This window comes from Chrysemys picta, chromosome 5, assembly GCF_011386835.1.
Source record: "Chrysemys picta bellii isolate R12L10 chromosome 5, ASM1138683v2, whole genome shotgun sequence".
Classification (NCBI taxonomy): Eukaryota; Metazoa; Chordata; order Testudines; family Emydidae; genus Chrysemys; species Chrysemys picta.
The window spans coordinates 92,493,723-92,511,645 of NC_088795.1; the positions used below are offsets into that span (position 1 = coordinate 92,493,723).

A 17,923-nucleotide genomic window follows, 5' to 3' on the forward strand; every position below is an offset into this window, starting at 1 on the left:
CTGCACAGATTTTCCTCCCTCCCCCCCAGAAATGGGCTGCAGAGTTTCTGGCTGCCACTGGGGTCCACTGGACCTGACAGAGCCCAGCTTGCAAATAGAAGACATTACTGGGAGGAGGGGTACAGAGCTGGAGGGTTCCGGGGAGCTGCAGTTCCTGGCATGCCCTGAAGGAAGGAGGTGGTGTGCAGGAAATTCTGTACATGCCTGGGACCCAACATCAGACTGTTTCTCCCTCTGCATCCCTGGGCTCTGGGAAGGTACAGGGTGCATGTGAGTATCTGGGTTGGGGCGTGGCCCGCAGCTGGGCTCTAGAGGGTAGCAGATGCAGGTGTCTGGGCTGTGGGGAACCCTGTGGCTGGGCTCTGAGGGAGGAGGGAAGAGAGTGTCTGGGGTGCCCTGCAGCTGGTCTCTGGGGGGTAGAGAATGCAGGTGTCTGGGATGGGGGGCACCCCGTGGCTTGGCTCTTGTGGGGGGAGGTAAGGAGTGTGGGTGTCTGGGCTGGGAGGCACCCTGCCACTGGGCTCTGGGGGAAGAAGGGGTGCAAATTTATGGGCGGGGGGGGGGCTGCAGCTGGGCTCTGGGGGGTTGTGGGTGTGAGTGTCTAGGCTGGGGGGGGGCACAGCTGGGCCCTGAGGGGTAGGAGGTGTGGGTGTCTGGACTGGGGGGCACCCCGCAACTGGGTTCTTGGGGGAAGGGGGTAGAGAAACAGAAACTGAGTTGTCATAGGGGTTTGTTTAACTCTTTACTCCTGGGGGATATATATATATATATATATATATTTTTGGCATCTGTATTGTTACAGACATAGTAGCTGACAGGTATTTTGAAATAAATTACTAAAATAATTGAAATTGGAATGATTATATAGTGTTATTTTGGCAAATATAATATGCAGAATTTTGCAGAATTTTATAATAATTGTAGACATAATTTTTATTTTTTTGGCACAGAATTCCTCCAGGAATAGTATGTTACCAAATTAAAGTGCATTGGTATAAGCCTTTCTTTGCAGTTGTGAAGCATGTTTACAATAGAGATTTGCATGGGTGTAACTGTATCCACGTTGGTACATTGCAGTGAATTTCCTTAATGTGGATGAGCCTGAGTTATTAATGCATACTGTAAAATATATTAGGATGCACCACTTGCCTAAGTTTACATTGTGGGAGAAACTTCAACATTTGGAATTTCCTTACTTCTGAGTGCTTAATTTCCCACCCTTAACCTTGCATGAACACAACATTTTTCGTGTAAAAATGCATGGTAATAATATTTTGTATTTGTATAACATCCTATGTCAGTGAAGCTCAAAACATGCTGAAATTATTAATTAAACTAAAAACATAATGGGATAATTGCCTACCTAAATCAAATGGCAAATCTGATATGCTTGGTACATGATATCCATTTTAAAACGTGATACAATTATAGCTTGTTTTAATGTAGCTGTTCAATAGTATGTGTGATGGTGGACTATTTTGAATAATAAAACGGAATGTTACAATTCCAAGATTTTTCAGGGGTGTAATTTACAACAGACATAAGTTATTCATCACTGTTTCCTACAGAAATCTTGGAAATCCGGGGGGGAAATGATTAGACCAAAACAATGATTTAAACTATAATGGAAAATGATGCTTTTCAACAAATGGATTTTCTTTGGCAGATGTAGACAAATGGGATATAAAATACACTATTTTATTTATTAATTTATTTGCTTGCTTGTTTAGGTTTTTTAGCACCCATCCAGAGTGTACACAATAAAAATGTGCAAAAAATACCAATATGCCCACAAAACAATTCCAAAATACGTCTTCCAGTTTCCACAAACAACTCTTCCATCCCCCACTTCACAGTGCAATCCTGGAAGGGAAAGTCTTGGAGAACAGATGTGACTTTATGGTGTGCTCGGAAGACCAAAAGGCTGTAAGGTCTGTTGGACTGAAGGGCAAGCCAACTGAGATACACTAGTGTAGTAATTCTAAACTTGTGGGATATGACCTGTTGTTGGATTACCAAGGGCACCTACTGCATCTTCCTCCAACAGTCACATCAGCAGCTCTATCCCACAGTACCGAAAAACTTCCCATTGTGCCTTTCTGTGACCCTTCTGTGGTGGATTGCAGGACTATTTTCTGTTTTGCTGCCTTATGTGTCATGCAACATGGGACTTACCACACTGTATCATACTCATGGTCCCTTTAGTCCAGTATCCTTGTCTCTAACCAGAAGTGTTGGAGGAAGGTAGAAGAAACCCCAAAGTAGTCAGGTATAGGATAATCTGCCCTAGGAAGGCATCATCCTAACCCCTAACAATCAGAAATGGTCATAAACCCTGAACCCATTAGCTTTTTACTATTAGCTATTTTATTCTTTTTAGCCATATAACCATCCAAGGCCTCTTTGAATCTTGCTGAATTCTTGGCCTTACCACCAACCTGTAGCAATGAGCTCCAGTGTCTGATTAGGTGTTGTGTAAGACAGCATTTCCTTTTATTAGTTTTGAATTTGCTACCTTTCAATTTCATTGAATGTTCCCTCATCTTGTGTTAGGAGTAAGGCTTCGTGTTTGTCATGGAAGTCACAGATTCCATGACTTCTGCAGCAGCTGGTGCGCCTGGCCCAGGGGCAGCCTGAGCAGCTCGAGCAGTCCCTGGGTCAGGTGTACAGGCTGCTGCTGGGGCAGTCTCGGGCCCCTCCGTCCCCCAGAAGCAGGAGTTTGACTGTGTGGGGAGGCTCAGGGTTGGGGTGCGGGGTGGTGCTTATCGGAGGGGGGGGGCTCCCCAGAAGGGTTCCCAGCCAATGGGAGCTGCAGAACCAGGGTTTGGGGCAGAGCAGAAGCAGCGTGTGGAGCTAGGAGCTGGGGTCCCTGCTTCCCAGGAACCGGGTATGGAGCCTGCCCCAGCACCCGTGGTGCCCCCCCCCGGCCGCAACCCCCCACTTCGAGCACCTGCGATGCTCTTGGGCCGCGACTCCCGCCCCGGGCACCCATGGCGTCCCTGGGCCGCCCTCCTGAGCCGTGCCGCACCCCCAAGTTTTAGTCAGGGGTATATAGTAAAAGACATGGACAGGTCACAAGCCGTGAATTTTTGTTTCCTGCCCGTGACCTGTCCATGACTTTTACTAAAAATACCCATGACTAAAACATATCCTTAGTTATGAGACATGGAAAACCAGCACTGCTCTAGTGGATGAAACTTTTATTTCAATGCATTACTAAGTAAGCGTCATGAAAAGGCTAAGCCATTTGGCATTGAATCTGGTTAGAGGTGAAGTATATTTTTTAAGTTTTCACATTACATAGGAAGAAATTTGGGACACTAGAACACATGCCGGTTGAAGTATTAAGTATTTAAGATTGTAAACACACATAAATCAGGACATTCAAAGTTATGATCCTTAGACTGTGCATTTGCATCTCATGGAATATCTTAACTAGATCTTCTGCCCTCAGTCCCTCCCCAAATGCTTCCACTTTGTCTGTCTACTCCTGGGGGCTTGGCTGCCCCATTCATATTGTCTGCTTGGAAAAGTGAATATAAAAATAACCCATTAGACTATTGTCAGGGCAATTTGGAGTGGCCAGGGTGCAAGAGCCTGGTATTGAGGATTGCTCCTTGATTTCAGGCATGTGTGGGCGTCTGCCTATAGATGGGGTTATTAGATACAGATCTGTTCCAGGCCAGAGCTAAGATTTATAAACTAAACTGTTTATTTTAAAAGTTCATAGCATGGTTACAGGGGGTAGGGTAATGCCTCAAAGCATCAAACAGCAAAACATTTTGAATTTCCAGGAGCACTGCTCTCTCAAATACAGATTAGCTTTCTCCAATCCCTGTTTTTAAAGTAAAAGATTACTTTCCTGTCTGATGTAAGCAAGACGACTGCACATCAATTTATATCACTAAGAAGATCTCGTTCCACTGGGTTATGCTCCAGACATGCTCAGTTGCAGGCAGTATTATTGTAGGAATCTACTCTATTGCACAAGCCTCTTGCTATAAATGTTCCTCTGTGATGATAGCAAATCACTGAAGACTCCATTGAGCAGGATCTCTATAGACCACCTGATGTGATTTGAATGGAAAGATGTCATTGTCATGGAGCCATGATGTCTCTGAATGTCATAATGATTTTATTAAAATAGAAGAAGATGTTGGTTGGTGACAGACTGGCCACAATCAAATTGTAAACAGAAGCCCTTCATAGATTATAACAATTTTTTTTCAGTAGCTAAGAGATTCGTTCTTGGTCAGTGTAGACCCTACTTATGTCCTATAGAGATAACAGAGTTTATTGGCATGATTTCTCTTTTTATAGTTTGTCAAAATACAGCCTTTGCTGATCTCGCTACAGTGCCATAGTGCTGAAATCGTTACAGCAGGACCAAATAAAACCAGATCGCTATGTTCAAAGGTGCATTGAAATGCTTTTCAGGCGCAAGACACCTGTTCAGGATGCTGTTTTTCTCCTGCAGCACCAGCTGATATTACCAAAACTTAAAATGCTCCTTTCTCTGCCTTGCAATGTGTGCATATAAAACTAAACATAAAAATGATCTTCTGTTACCTTTCAATCATTTACCTGACATATTTTGGACAAAATCCAGCTGAAAATATTTGTGATCAAGTAACCGCAGAAGATGGTGAATCTGACGTAAAACAAAGCTGCTTCATGGCCAAGTTATGGTGCTACATGAGAGGTGAAGAGCTCATGCAAATTAGCTTCCTGCCATTTTCAATGACTGGGTGTTCCAGTCCATCTTCTCACGGCCGTGCAGCAACTGGGAGTTCATACTGCCCCAAGTATCTCAAAACAATTGACAAGTTTTAATTTGCACCTCACAGTATATTGTAACTAGGTGTTATACCCACTGTTACAGATGGGGAAACTCAGGCAGTGAAGTGACTTGCTTCAGTCAGTGTCTTAGCCAGGAACAAAATGCAGGACTCCTGACTCCCAGTCTCCTGCCTTTTCTGCAGGAACACACAGACTTCTAAGATCCGAATAACTTTCGCTATGGTCTTTTTAAGGGCTTGATGGAAAAATTCCTTTTGACTTGGATGGTGCAGGTTCAAACCCTATGTCAGCTGTGGTAGAATCCCTAGAACCTTGTTATACATGATAATCAGGAAATAACACTCTGCTTTTGAAAATGAGAGTTGTGGAATGTCCAATTCAGATTTCTCTGGCTTCAGAATGGGAGAGTTCCTCAGAATTAACCTCTGCTCCTGTCTAATCAGGATACCTGGAGAATTTTTGTAGGGGACCACCAGGGAGGCAATTTTATCTGTATTTTTGTTCAGCTTAACTCTAAATTAGTGTTGAGAAATAAGTAATACAGTATTTGTTTACAAACATTTTGTTGGATGTCTTATAACAAAAGACACAGTTGAAAAACTGGTCAGTATCAACAGTAAAAGAATTAGACTTCTTTGTCCAGGGCAGAGATATTTTAGTTCAGATTTCAAACTGACGTTTTAAATGTAGCATAGAACATAATCCCCATAGAAGTCCAACTTTGATTCTGCTTTCATATGTTACCTATTTATTTTCTCTTCAGCACCTGGTCAGAGTTGGCTCCAAACTGGATGGTAATTTTCATTGAAGTGTTTATAACATGAGACTTTTTAACATGAGACATATGCCTGCAGCTCTGCAGGCCCCTGAATTGCTGCCAACATAACAAGGCAGCCAACTGGAACAGGAAACTGATATGGTGCAATATTCATTAACCATTTATATTATTTTTCAGCATGCAGATGCAATACCATATAGAGGACATTCTGACATCAAGTATTCCTGTTTAAGTAAGCTGTGGAATGGAAACTAAAGCTCCTTTTTAAAATTAGGTGACATTTTCTAAAAGATACTTGTGAAAATATATGTGGTGAAGTTAAATCTTATTTTTTTTCTCCTTTTCCATACAAGTCACTTCCTTGCAAAGGTTCCACGTTTTGGTAGGATATAACTTACTAATTTTTAAAATATGGGTAAATTCTTGCTAGTTTGCAGTGCAGACCCAGCCTAGCAAAACAAAAACAGGGAGATGTTAGATAATATGATTAAAAATGTTTTCTTAGTGGTCACCACCCATATAAAATAAATCTGGCACTTGTTTTTGTTTCTCTTTTGCACATCGAAACAAATGTTAGGATATTTGCATATGATTGTAGAAGTTCGCCTCTTTGTTTAGTGTCAGTAATCATCTTTCAAGAATTTCAAGGTACTGAACTATTCAGCAAATATCTTCTTATTCTTTTACCATTCTTTTACATTTAATATATTTTTTAGGAGCCAGAAAGCAGTGCTACCAGTATGTGCTTATAGATGGTTGTTCTGAACAATTGCACGCTGTGTTCTTGATTGTTTCAGGTTGTTCTCAGTGGAAATGCACAAGTGTAGAAAACAATGCATCATCTGAGGCAAACAGGAATAATTACTGGACAGAACTGGACATTTATAATTACTGGGTCAAATTTACCCGAGTGTTATTCCAATGCCTTCAGTGGAGTTATACCAGGGATTAACTTGATTCTTTGAATTTAGGGCAGTTACAGCAAAGTAGCAGTCTGTACAGATTTTACTGTGGATACAGTATATTGCTGGGTACATATGTAAAAAAGAGTCACAAGGGTCCATAATCACTGGGTTATGTGCAAAGCCAAATAAATGTCCTGAATTATTGATCATAACCATTTTTATTGCATAAGCCCATTGGTGCCTTTAAAGTCTAATAGTGTGTGTAGTGAAAATTTAAGAACCTGAAAATGACACAAAAGAGCATTTCTTAAAGCTGGTATATATTTTGCTTATCAATAATGTCATATGTTTTTATTTTTATTAATAATTTAGGACTTAAATAAGTGTAGTTTTGCAGATGCAGCGAGTGTTATGTGTTCCTCCCCTCTGTGCTCTATCCACAGAAGGTGTGAGTCTGCTATAGACCCTTATGACAAAGCCTCTGGCTCTTTAGGTCAGGCTGTAGCCACTCATACTTTTAGCTCTGGAGGACTCCAGTTTAGTTCCCAGTGTTGGCCAAGATGGATTCTGTACCTCATAATTAAGGGCCAGTTTCGATTACATCCGTATACAAATACACATTTGATGAGGTGCTTCTTTATTTAAAAAAAAGGCTGAGATCAAATTTGGCCATTGTGATGTGGCCTATAAACCTATTCAGACCTATGAGCATAAGCTAGCAGACTAGTACCTCAGCTGATCTCTGAAACTTGATGGTACAGCTCTGATATTTTACTGCCTTTACTTAAAAACTGTTTTAAAAATGAATAAATTAACAATTATCCCACACTTTAATATGGCATATGGTGTTCTGTATATACTACATGGTGTTGCTGTTGTTTTTTAGTATCATTTAAAATGTTACTATCCATTTCCTAATCTGTTACAAATGATCAAATAAACTACTCTTATTTGGATTTAAGCAAATACTGTTCTGTAGACATCTTCGTGTACGCTCTCTTCCCTACTCCATACCCAAGACTGCAGAGCAGGAAATCTATATGGAGTATCTTTTGAGAGAGATACTAAATTGTCTTGTATTTTAGTTCAACATGGACTAGGTGGCTCCTGCATTCCCTCCTTCCCTATTTGTTCTGTTTAGTTTTAACTGTTGCATAAGTGTCACCTCTGGTAGTTAAAGTTCAGGTCAAGATATGTCTTGCTTTGACCCTTTTACTCTGGTTTATGGACATGCGGGCTGGTGTCTGTCAAGATGTAAAAGTTCACAGTCCACAGTGCAGGATTTCTTTCTTGGATTTGCTTTCGGTACTCATTGTGATGGACAGTGTTGCACAGTTAGACAGAGGCAGTTCTATTACATAACAGTTTCATGTGAATAACAGAGTGCAGTGTTTATATACTTCATAATTTTAGAAAGCAACATGCCTTATTTATAAGCAGATGTATGAGTCTTGTTTTAAAAATTTGTTTCCTTTTTCATGACAGTAACATTGTTTTGGAAATGCTTGTCTGATGATCAGTGGCAGCAGCAGCCAGTCATAACCAATTAGGCATGTTTATATAATGAAAAACAATACACTGATGTGGTTGACTAACGTGGAATTCTTTTAAAGTGAGAAAAAAGGGAGTAAAGATCACATAGACTCCTTGTTTTGTGCAGATCCACTCCCCTCCCCCCTCACACACTTATCTATCATGCTATCTGTATATAGTGATTCTGGTGTGTCAGGGCATGCATTAGGAAAAGTTACTTTAGTTTTGTATACCTTCATTTTTAGTTTTCATAGCTTAGCAGTGTTTTGTAAGTTAGAGGTACATTTTCAATAGCAGATTTTGCAAATTATAATTAGATTGGGTTTCTGTTCAAAGTTAACATAGATTAATTTTAAACAGCTTGTGCATGGATTTAGCCACATGACCCTTAATACACTATATAGCCTTTGAGAAATACTGATAAGCACACATCTCTGCTGCCTGCTCAGCAAGCAGAGTTATCCAGAGAATAACTTCTTTTCCCAGGCCAGTGTCAAGTATCCACACTTTTGTGCCCAGAAAGGCATAGATCTGAGGCCTCTTTCAGACACCTTTCAATTCCATTGGGAAAAAAGATTCTTCCTTTCCTGTGCTGCCATAGGTGCCTTACAAGCCATGTCTGGAGATTTTCATACAGTAATGCTTCTGTGACCTCACCAGTTTTCTGGGATTCCAGTCTCTGGATTTGTCTTGATGGAGGCCTCTTTCTTCTGTCAATCATGCTTGACCTTCTCTTCCAGATGGTGAAATGTGTTACATCCAGACCTGATTTTCCTTTGGTGTAGATTCTGAATTCAGCTGGAGCAAGCTTGGAGTTATCAGATTGAAGCTTAGTCTAGCCTTTCGTTGTTGATTGGCTTGGACTCCAATTGCTGTCCAATCTTAACTTATCCTGCTTTAAATGTTTATATTGCTGCTCTCCAACTTACAAAATGGGCCAAACTATAGCCAGAAGTGCGCACACAGCTTTCACTGTGGTCTACCTGAGAAAAGAATATAACCCTGTGTGATGCATATAAACAAACATCTAAACTCTGTGAACATATGGAAAGTGATCTGACTAATTATAACTAGTAAAAGATTCTGAATCTAATTCTATGTTCCCAGCCACCATTAGCAATGAAGTAACAAATATTCTGCATTTAGGGTTTCAGTGTTTATTTCAGGTAAACAATGGCTCATTCTTGAAATGAAAATTATTTTAAGGGCTTTTGTTGAATTATATTGAAAAAATAATATTTGGACTATGTGTGTATTTGAAACACATTCATTAGTGAAAAAGCTAAAAACCTAAAGCAAGTGTCCAAAAGAAATATACTTACAAAAGAAAGACGAGTAGGCTGAAAGTTAATAAATCACCCGTGTTACTCCAAGGAACATCTATAGCGAGAAGAAAGGAGAAAATATAAGTTGTTTAAAATAATGCAATAATTCTTTAATAATCTTTTATTAAGAAGATTAATGTGGGTAAATACTTAGTGAATGAATGTATTCAACATAACATCAATTAATAACAATGAGTGACAGGAACAAGCAACTTTCAGATTGTCTTACGAGAAAAGTTTCAAATGGCAATATTTTATCTGTTATATTACAATTTGATGGGACTGTTCTTGCCTTTTTGTAAGCATCACTAAAGAAAGTATTTCTAGAGAATGAAAAACACTGAGAAATTATGAAGAGTTTATGAGAAACTATGAAGAGTCTGAACAGAAAGATGACACAAATAAGAATGGAAAGATCTTTACCAGAAAGTCTGAAATCGTGATAATATATAAACCCCAGCCAACCAATCAACTAACCAAAAAACCCTGCTCATTTGTGTTGTATGACAGCACAGTACCCAAACTTGTGGAAGATGGTAGTGTTTTTCCATTTGTTTGATGCTGCATTTTAGCCATTCAGCTGGGAGTCACACGGGCTGCTCATTTAACATTATTAATTGGTGAAATATGAGCTGTTTTGTTGAATTATCAAAAGAAAAATTTGAAACAGGAGTAGGAAACTAGAAATTGTTACTCCAGCTGTGTGTATCTGTTTTCCAGTTTTGTTTTTATAATATGCTAAAACTATTTCCTTGACAAATAGGGCATAGATTGTTATTTCTACATCAAAATTTTGCAGTTCTTCAGCTCTTATGTTTGAGTTTCAGTTAATAAAAACAGAGACGCTGTTGAGGGATAGAACTAGTTGTTCTTGCTTTTAAGTGTACAGAGACTCCCACCTCTATTACATCAGTTCTCCTTTGATGTATACTGTCACAGTTTCAGGGTAACTGCGCCTGTATTTCTACCTACTCTCCTGCACCCCCACCTCCAACCCCACCTCCCCTTGTGGTCCACTCTGGGAGTCCCCAATCTGATCTCAGACCTCCAGCCGTCACCTGTCTTTGGACAGGGACCCGTGACACACTCCCTTCTTACTAGGGATTTTTAAGGCTGCACAGCTCCCTGCCTTATACTGTGATAATCCCCAGCAAGCCACTCTGCCTAATGACCACTTTCTCTCCAAGGGCCCTGAGCAGTGTACAGCCAGCAGTTGCATGTTATCACGTGGCTCCTTCTAAGCAATCCCATTTATTCTTAATACCTTACAGGGAAAGCACATAAAACCAATAAAAGTCCGTATATGCATGCTGAAGGCTTATCAGAGGTCGCCCATCAGTGTTATGGGGCCCTAGAAGGCCAAAGTCTTTCCACTGCTTCTTCAAGAGTTGTAGCCTCCTCTTGGATAGAATGTCTTGTACATTTGCTGGATCAGAAAAAAGGCCCCGAGTCAGTTTAAACCTAGCCTTTTTATACCAAAAGCCCTTTCTTTGTCTATTGGTCTCTGGAAAACCCAGTTTGAAACAGTTTATACAAGCCTTTCCAGGGGGTGCTACCTCTCTGGAGCTGTTTACAGCCTGAGTGATTCATCTTAATCACCCCCCACTGTGTTTGGTTCACGGAGGAGCTAAAAGCAATCTTCCACCCCGGAGATGCATACAGTCCCTGCCCCTCAGTGATATATATACCATTCATAACCTTGCCCAGTGTTCCCCCAAAGATACAGCTTGTGGTTGAAATATCTTGCTTTCGAGGGTACAAAGACTCCCACCTCTATTGCATCAGTTTTCCTTTGGAGTACGTCAAACACAATAAATCACAGCAGGTATAAGAGTATGAAACTGTGGGTGTGATTGATGTGGAGTGTTTGCCAATATATTGTTTAGATGAACTCCTTTAGCTATACATTGTACAGTGCAATGACAATGACATCTATGTTAAATCACAACTTGATAGGTGATGTGTGTGAGATTAGTCTTTTAGGGTTGAATGTTCAAAAGTGCTCAGCAAATACCACCACCCTCGGTATGAGAGGAGAGTTAGGCCAATGCTGGGCACTTTGAAAATCCAGTTTTTTAATCAGTGTCATGGTTTAGACCAGAGGCTCCCAAACTTTTTTCCTCAGAGGCTTATCTGTGCAGCTGCAATAGGCATTGTGGCCCACTATTAATACTTCTTGAGGAAAATTATTAATTTTAATTACACATACATATAAACTGCAACACTGTAAATTAACAATGTACTGTACATGTTTCCTTTTAATTTTAATGTAAACAATTTTAATGATAGAAATCCCTAGCAATATGCACTCAAAGAAATGCTTCAAGATCTTTGAAACCAAACAGTTTGACTGGAGAACGCAGTTGCACTGATGGACCACCTGAGACTATGTCGTGGCCCACCTTTGTGCCACAGCTCAGTTTGGGAACCGTTGGTTTAGACAACGGAAATATTCCTCAGAAAGCTGAATGTGATACACTTGTTACAAACAAAAATCATTTAAAACTGAGGGCACTTCAATACAATGTGTAGTCCAAGTCCATTGTGTGGAAAATAGTCACATATAATCAGAGTATCGGTAGAAATTGCTGCTATGAAATTTTCCATAAATATCAACAGAAAAATGTAAATCAAATTTCTGACTGCTTATTGTAATAGAACTAGGCTCAATATATGCACCGTGATCTTCAAGAAAATGTAAAGCTTTGACTTTTCAAAGAGAAAAGGTAATCTGCAAGGTATGTTCTTTGCTCGTTTGTGTCTATACTGTGTGGAATGTAAGGCTCATGACTGGTGGTTAAAGTGAAGAAGATGCATAAAATATAAATATCAGGTTTGCTTATCAACCCAGTTTATCAAAGAAGATGGTACTTTTTAAGAATAGTCTTTCCACCGAAGTGGGTGTTATGGGCCCGGAAGTAATTATTATCTGAATTTTTGCATGGAAGGAAGAAGGGAAGGAGAGCATTTTCTTGAGCATTCCTCTCTCTCACCATTTCCTCCACACGGTCTATTTGAATTCTTTAAGTGTGAAGTTTATTCTTTTCTTTTTCCCACTTGAGGAACATGGAAGAAGTAGATGGCACATTTCTCTAAGTGATTCATCCTGGAACAGTTTTTTTTTTTTTTTTAATTTTGTTGATTACAGGCATTTACATGGTTTCAAACAGTATGGGCCAAGTATGGGCCAATTTCAAGTGATCTCTGAAATTATGCATGCAGACTTACAGCACATACTCTTATGTGTTTGTACAAATATGGTCATCAGACACAGAACTGCCCGGTTTGCCCAGCCGAATATGTGCACATATACAGTTTGTAAGTGCCACTATAGAGGTCTGTTTGAAAATTAGAGTCTTCGATATTTATGAATAAATTAATGCGAAGTTCTGGTCTAATATTCTTTAACATTTTGTAACACCATATTTGGGGTCAGGAAGGTATTTTCCTCCAGGTCAGATTGACAGAAACCCTGGAGAGTTTTTACCTCTTCTGTAGAGTGGGGCACAGGTCCCTTGCTGGTTTGAACTAGAGTAAATGGTGGATTCTCTTTAACTTGGAGTCTTTAAATCAAGAGTTGAGGACTTCAGTAACTCAGCCTACTACAGGAGTGGGTGGGTGAGGTTCTGTGGCCTGTGCTGTGCAGGAGGACAGACTAGATAACCATAATGGTCCTTTCTGCCCTTAAAGTCTATGAATTACACAGAAAACATTTCAGTATGTAATATCATTCAGTGGAAAAAAGCTCTTTCCAACATCACTGTAATGGTAAACAATGAAAAACTTGCTGACTTTTGGGGCCACATTCAGAACACACCTAAGAAGTTATACTCATTTATGCCAAGTGAGAATCTGGTCCATAAGCTTTAATAACAGATGACTAGCACTTTATAAACAAGGATAGCAGATCTCATGGCTTTTCCATTTTTAAAATACATGGGCTAGGTGCATGTGGACACTTCTCTTTCTGTCTGTCCTCTCCCAAGTCATTAAACCCATTGGTGGAACAATGTATCAGGCTGCCCTCCCTGTGGCAGGGGAAATCAGTAGGGGAGCGCTGAATTTGGGGGCTTCAGTTACCCAGTTCCTGTCCTCACCACCCTGTACATTTTAACTTCTTTTAATTTCCTTATAAATGGTCAGTTATATGAAATGATTAACACTAAATCCCATTCCTTTTCCCTTCTCCACCTCCACATTTTCCCATTCTCCTCTCAGTGCAATTGGTCTGCAAAAGCTCTTGATTGTATCATTTCACTCTCTGCTTTATTTCACTTTAATCTTCTCCACCTTCCTACATCATTTTCCCTTCCTGCCTGCATGAGTGCCACTATGCAGCTTTCTTGAGTGGTGTCTCTCTAGTGTACCTTTACAATAAAGTCTCGTGTTGCTTTTTATGCAGTGTTTCTAGTCTAAAAACAAATTGTGTTGTATTTTGTAATGTGAAACACTATACTGTACAATATTTACTCTCAGAAATACAGCATAGGATGACTAGTCAGCTATGGTACACAAATAGACATTCCTTACTGTACTAGGAATTTGGCCGGTATCTACAAAATGCACCGATGTGACATGATATAATGTACTTCATATTTCAGCCTCAGGAGTTGAGGTTCCAAACGTGGATCCTTCTCTATTGACTGTGCTGTGGTGTTGGTCTGCCAGGCTGAGTCCTTGCCGTATGTCACAAGTTATTGTGACCAACAGTAGTTATTCACAGCTGAAGTACTGTCTGTAATTTCAAAGCCATCCAGGGAGTGTATTTTATGAAATGTTATAAAATGGCATTGCTTCTTCTGTGAAGCGGTGACTATGCTGGGAATTTCTCTTGTGAGTATTTTAACTAACATCAGGATTTCTCTGTTTTATTTTTGATCTGTTGTTCTGAGGCACTGAGGTTTTGTGTTATGTTCACAAGCAGTGCTGTGTCTCGCTTGGGGTTGCTCTTTACAGGTAGTGAAGGTGAGACAGTGGTATCCATAAAAGAGTTGATAAATCAGCTGGAGAAATGCAATTGCAGTAAATCACCAGGAACGGATGGCGTACATCCAAGATTTCTGACAGGACTTAAGAATGAAGTAGAGTTACTAACAATACTATGTAACTTATCATTAAAAACAGCTACTACAGCACAGAAATGGAGTGTGGCCAATGTCACACACCCAGCTTCAAAATATGGATGGAATTATAAATGTTACTTTATTACGAGGAAGAACAATATAGGCAAGTATTGAAGACAGAAATAAAAACACTGGTCTATGTGAATATAATCTGATAGGGGCCAGCCAGCACAGCTTTCATAAGGGTTGAGCATCTTCTCAAGCTTTCTATAATTCTTTGAAAGGTTGAATAGTGTAGAAGAAAAGAAAAAAGTGTTGAATGTCGTGAGCTGCTTCATTGTGGCCTTTAAGCCTGGCCTCATGTTGGAGGGGTGCAGAGAAACTGTGCTGCAGTTGAAAGGCCCCAAGGGAGCCTGTGGTATAACAACAACTCTGACACCCTTCCATCACATGCAGCATGCACTCCACATCTATGCCTAGACAGCTCCGCTTCTCCATGCCACTTTTTGGGGAGTTAGCTCTACTAGAGGTGCTAGCAGAGACAGAGTCCTGCTACCCCGTGGGAATGTGCTTGTTCCATGTGCAGGCACACAAGTTGGGGAAGAAATGGGCATAGAGGCCTGGGCACAATTGAATCTAATGTAGGGTTTTGACAATGTCTTTTTAAAGTCCCCGGTAAAAGGTTGTTAAGGAAACTTTGTATAGGTGTAAAGTTTTGTCATGGATTAAAAACTGGGGTTGAGAGATGAAGCCAGAAGTATAAATAAATTGCTCCTTATTGTGGAAAAAGCTTAGGAATAGGTGCCCCAGGACTCAGTATTGGGTCATCTTAACATCCTAGAGCAGGGAATGAATAGTAGGGGTCCAAATGTAATGATTATTATTTATGTTGCCCAAGATGAGGGAGGATTGTGATGACCTCTAGAGGAATTTAATACAACTTGAACACTGGGTGACAAAATAACTGGTGAACTTCACTTTAAACAAGTGCAAAACAATATGCATGGGAAAGAGCACTTAAAATTACTCATTTACACTGGTAAGTTTAAAAATGATCTGTAACCTCTCAGGAGGAACAACTAGAAGACAATGTGGACTGTCCATTGAAAATATCTGTTCTGTGCTTGCACATCAGCAGTTAAAAAAAATGTTAGGTTATATTAAGAAGAGGATAGACAATCATGAGAGAAATATTATAGTACCTTTTTATAAACTGATATAATGTGCTTACCTAGAATACTGAATTCAGTTTTGGTCACATTGTCTCAAAGAAAACACAATGGAAATAGAAAAGATCTAGAGAAGGAGTGAAAATGATTGAAGGAATGGGGTTGAATAGGAGTCCATGTAAAGAAACCAGGCCTATTCACAATTGTATAGAAAGGAAAAAGGAGACGAAATATAAAATATGAATTGCATAGAGAGACCTGGTCAAATGTTCTTATTTATCCTTGGTATGGAGATGCTCTGTGAAATTAATGTGCTACACATTTAATATGGGTTCTTATGGCATATATCACTGAAATAACTTTTTCATCAATTTTCTGATGTCAGACCAGAATTTTAGTTTTTTAGGATATACCAAGAAGGTATAAGCATGTTTCCCGTACACTCTACCAGAGCTAGAATCTGTTTGGCATAAAGGCATGAAATAAAGTTGAACTCCTTTCTCAGGCTTTTGCCTGAGGTGCCCAAATACCCAAGGTTGCAGTGTATATGAAGCTTGTACATATTAGCTGTTCAGTCTCTCCCATTTTTAAAGACAAAGTGAAAACCAAAAGCATCATTCAAAGAGCTGAAAATTGTAAGTAAGAGTAATTGGATATGGGTGAGATATGATCTATTAGTAGTGATGATGTGATAGTGATAAACTGGAAATAAAATGCAATATATCACAATTAGACACTTCAAAGGATACCTCTGTTGTAGTAATCCTCAGTTCTGTTTTGTGTCACAGGTCACCTTAGCAGTGTTTACAAATCTCCTCGCTGAGGTACTTATTCAAGATTTAAGGTGTTGTAATTTTCAGATGTCAAAAGTTAAAGTGCACTGATATTTTACAGAACAGTATGTCATAATTAACTTTCATTTAGATTCATTTTTATAAATACACCTCTTCAAAATTAATTTAAAATTTCATAGGATGTTCTCTGGAGACATTTTTGTTTTCAGTTCCACTCTGAACATGGTCCAGTGAATAGGGACCAAGACTGACAAAAAGACCTTGGTTTTATGCTTAGTCTGCCACTGACCTGCTGTGTGACCTTGAGCAAATCACTTCACCTCTCTGTGTCTGTTTTGCCATCTGTAAAATGGAGATAATGTTCCCCCTTTGGGAAGCACTTTGAGATCAATGGATGGAAAGCTCTGTAAAAAAGACAAGTATTATTTCCTTTAGATGTTTACTTTGCTGAAACAAATAAACAAACCCTGTTCTTTTTAATCCTGAAAACTGTTCAAAATTAGAACCACAGCCAAGAGTTAAAAATGTCACTCACTATGTAATAATGAAATTATTTGCTCACCACAAAGGTATTTTAACATAAGAACATTTTAATTTCTATCTTTCATGCAGAGGTGTGATATGGACAGTATGGAGCTTTCCTTTCTCTCAGCCATTCCAGGAACGTGAGATAAGGGATGAAGATTCTCTTTCCCCCACACTCAGCCTTGAAAAAGGGGGAAAGAGAGTGGAGCTATACAGACCCCTAACACTCATGATGGGGGAGGAATTGGGAGTGAAGCTTCTCCAAAATTTACCAGCAGACAGGAGGGAGTGATGTAGACATTAGAGGCACTTTCTCTCTCCTAGGAGGGATGAGTGATAGAGAGAATAAAGATTCCCGATGTTATTAGCCAAAAGACTAAACCTATGGTATTCATCCAACAGTGAATTCTGACCATGGACCCCCGTTCAGGCCCATATTGAGTATTATCCTTGGCTGTAGGTAAATATGTATTTTCCAGTGTTCTATTAATAAAAAATAGGTTTGCAATCTCTTATATTGGCCAGTCCAAACCCTTGCTTTAAATAAGATGGGCCCTGTACTACTTTACTCTTTCCAGAAATCCATCAGACCTATCTGAAAGAATGATAGTTTTAACGCTCTCTGGTCCACTTACAATTTCCTGTAAACCCTTGCCATAGCAGAACCACTTTGCACAGCCTAAAACTGGGCATACTTGCAGGCACTGTAAAGAAATAATAAATGGCATGCTAAAAATTCTGCATACAGTGTTGTTGTAGCTGTTTCAGTCCTAGGATATTAGAGAGACAAGATGGGTTATTGCAGTGGCTCTCAACCTTGCCAGACTACTGTACCCCTTTCAGGAATCTGTTTTGTCTTGAGTTCCCCCAAGTTCCACCTCACTTTAAAAACTACTTGCTTACAAAATAAGACCAAAAAAAACAAAAATATCCCAGCATGCTATTACTGAAAAATTGCTTACTTTCTCATTTCTGTCATATAATTATAAAATAAATCCATTGGTATATAAATATTGTACTTACATTTCAAT

The 17,923-nt window shown here is 39.6% G+C and overlaps 1 protein-coding gene across 2 annotated transcripts in view; it reads left to right on the forward strand.

Moving 5' to 3' along the window:
• SCFD2 (sec1 family domain containing 2) overlaps positions 1–17,923 on the forward strand; it is a 305,085-nt gene that overhangs the window by 130,204 nt on the left and 156,958 nt on the right. The gene's annotated exons all lie outside the window — the stretch shown is intronic.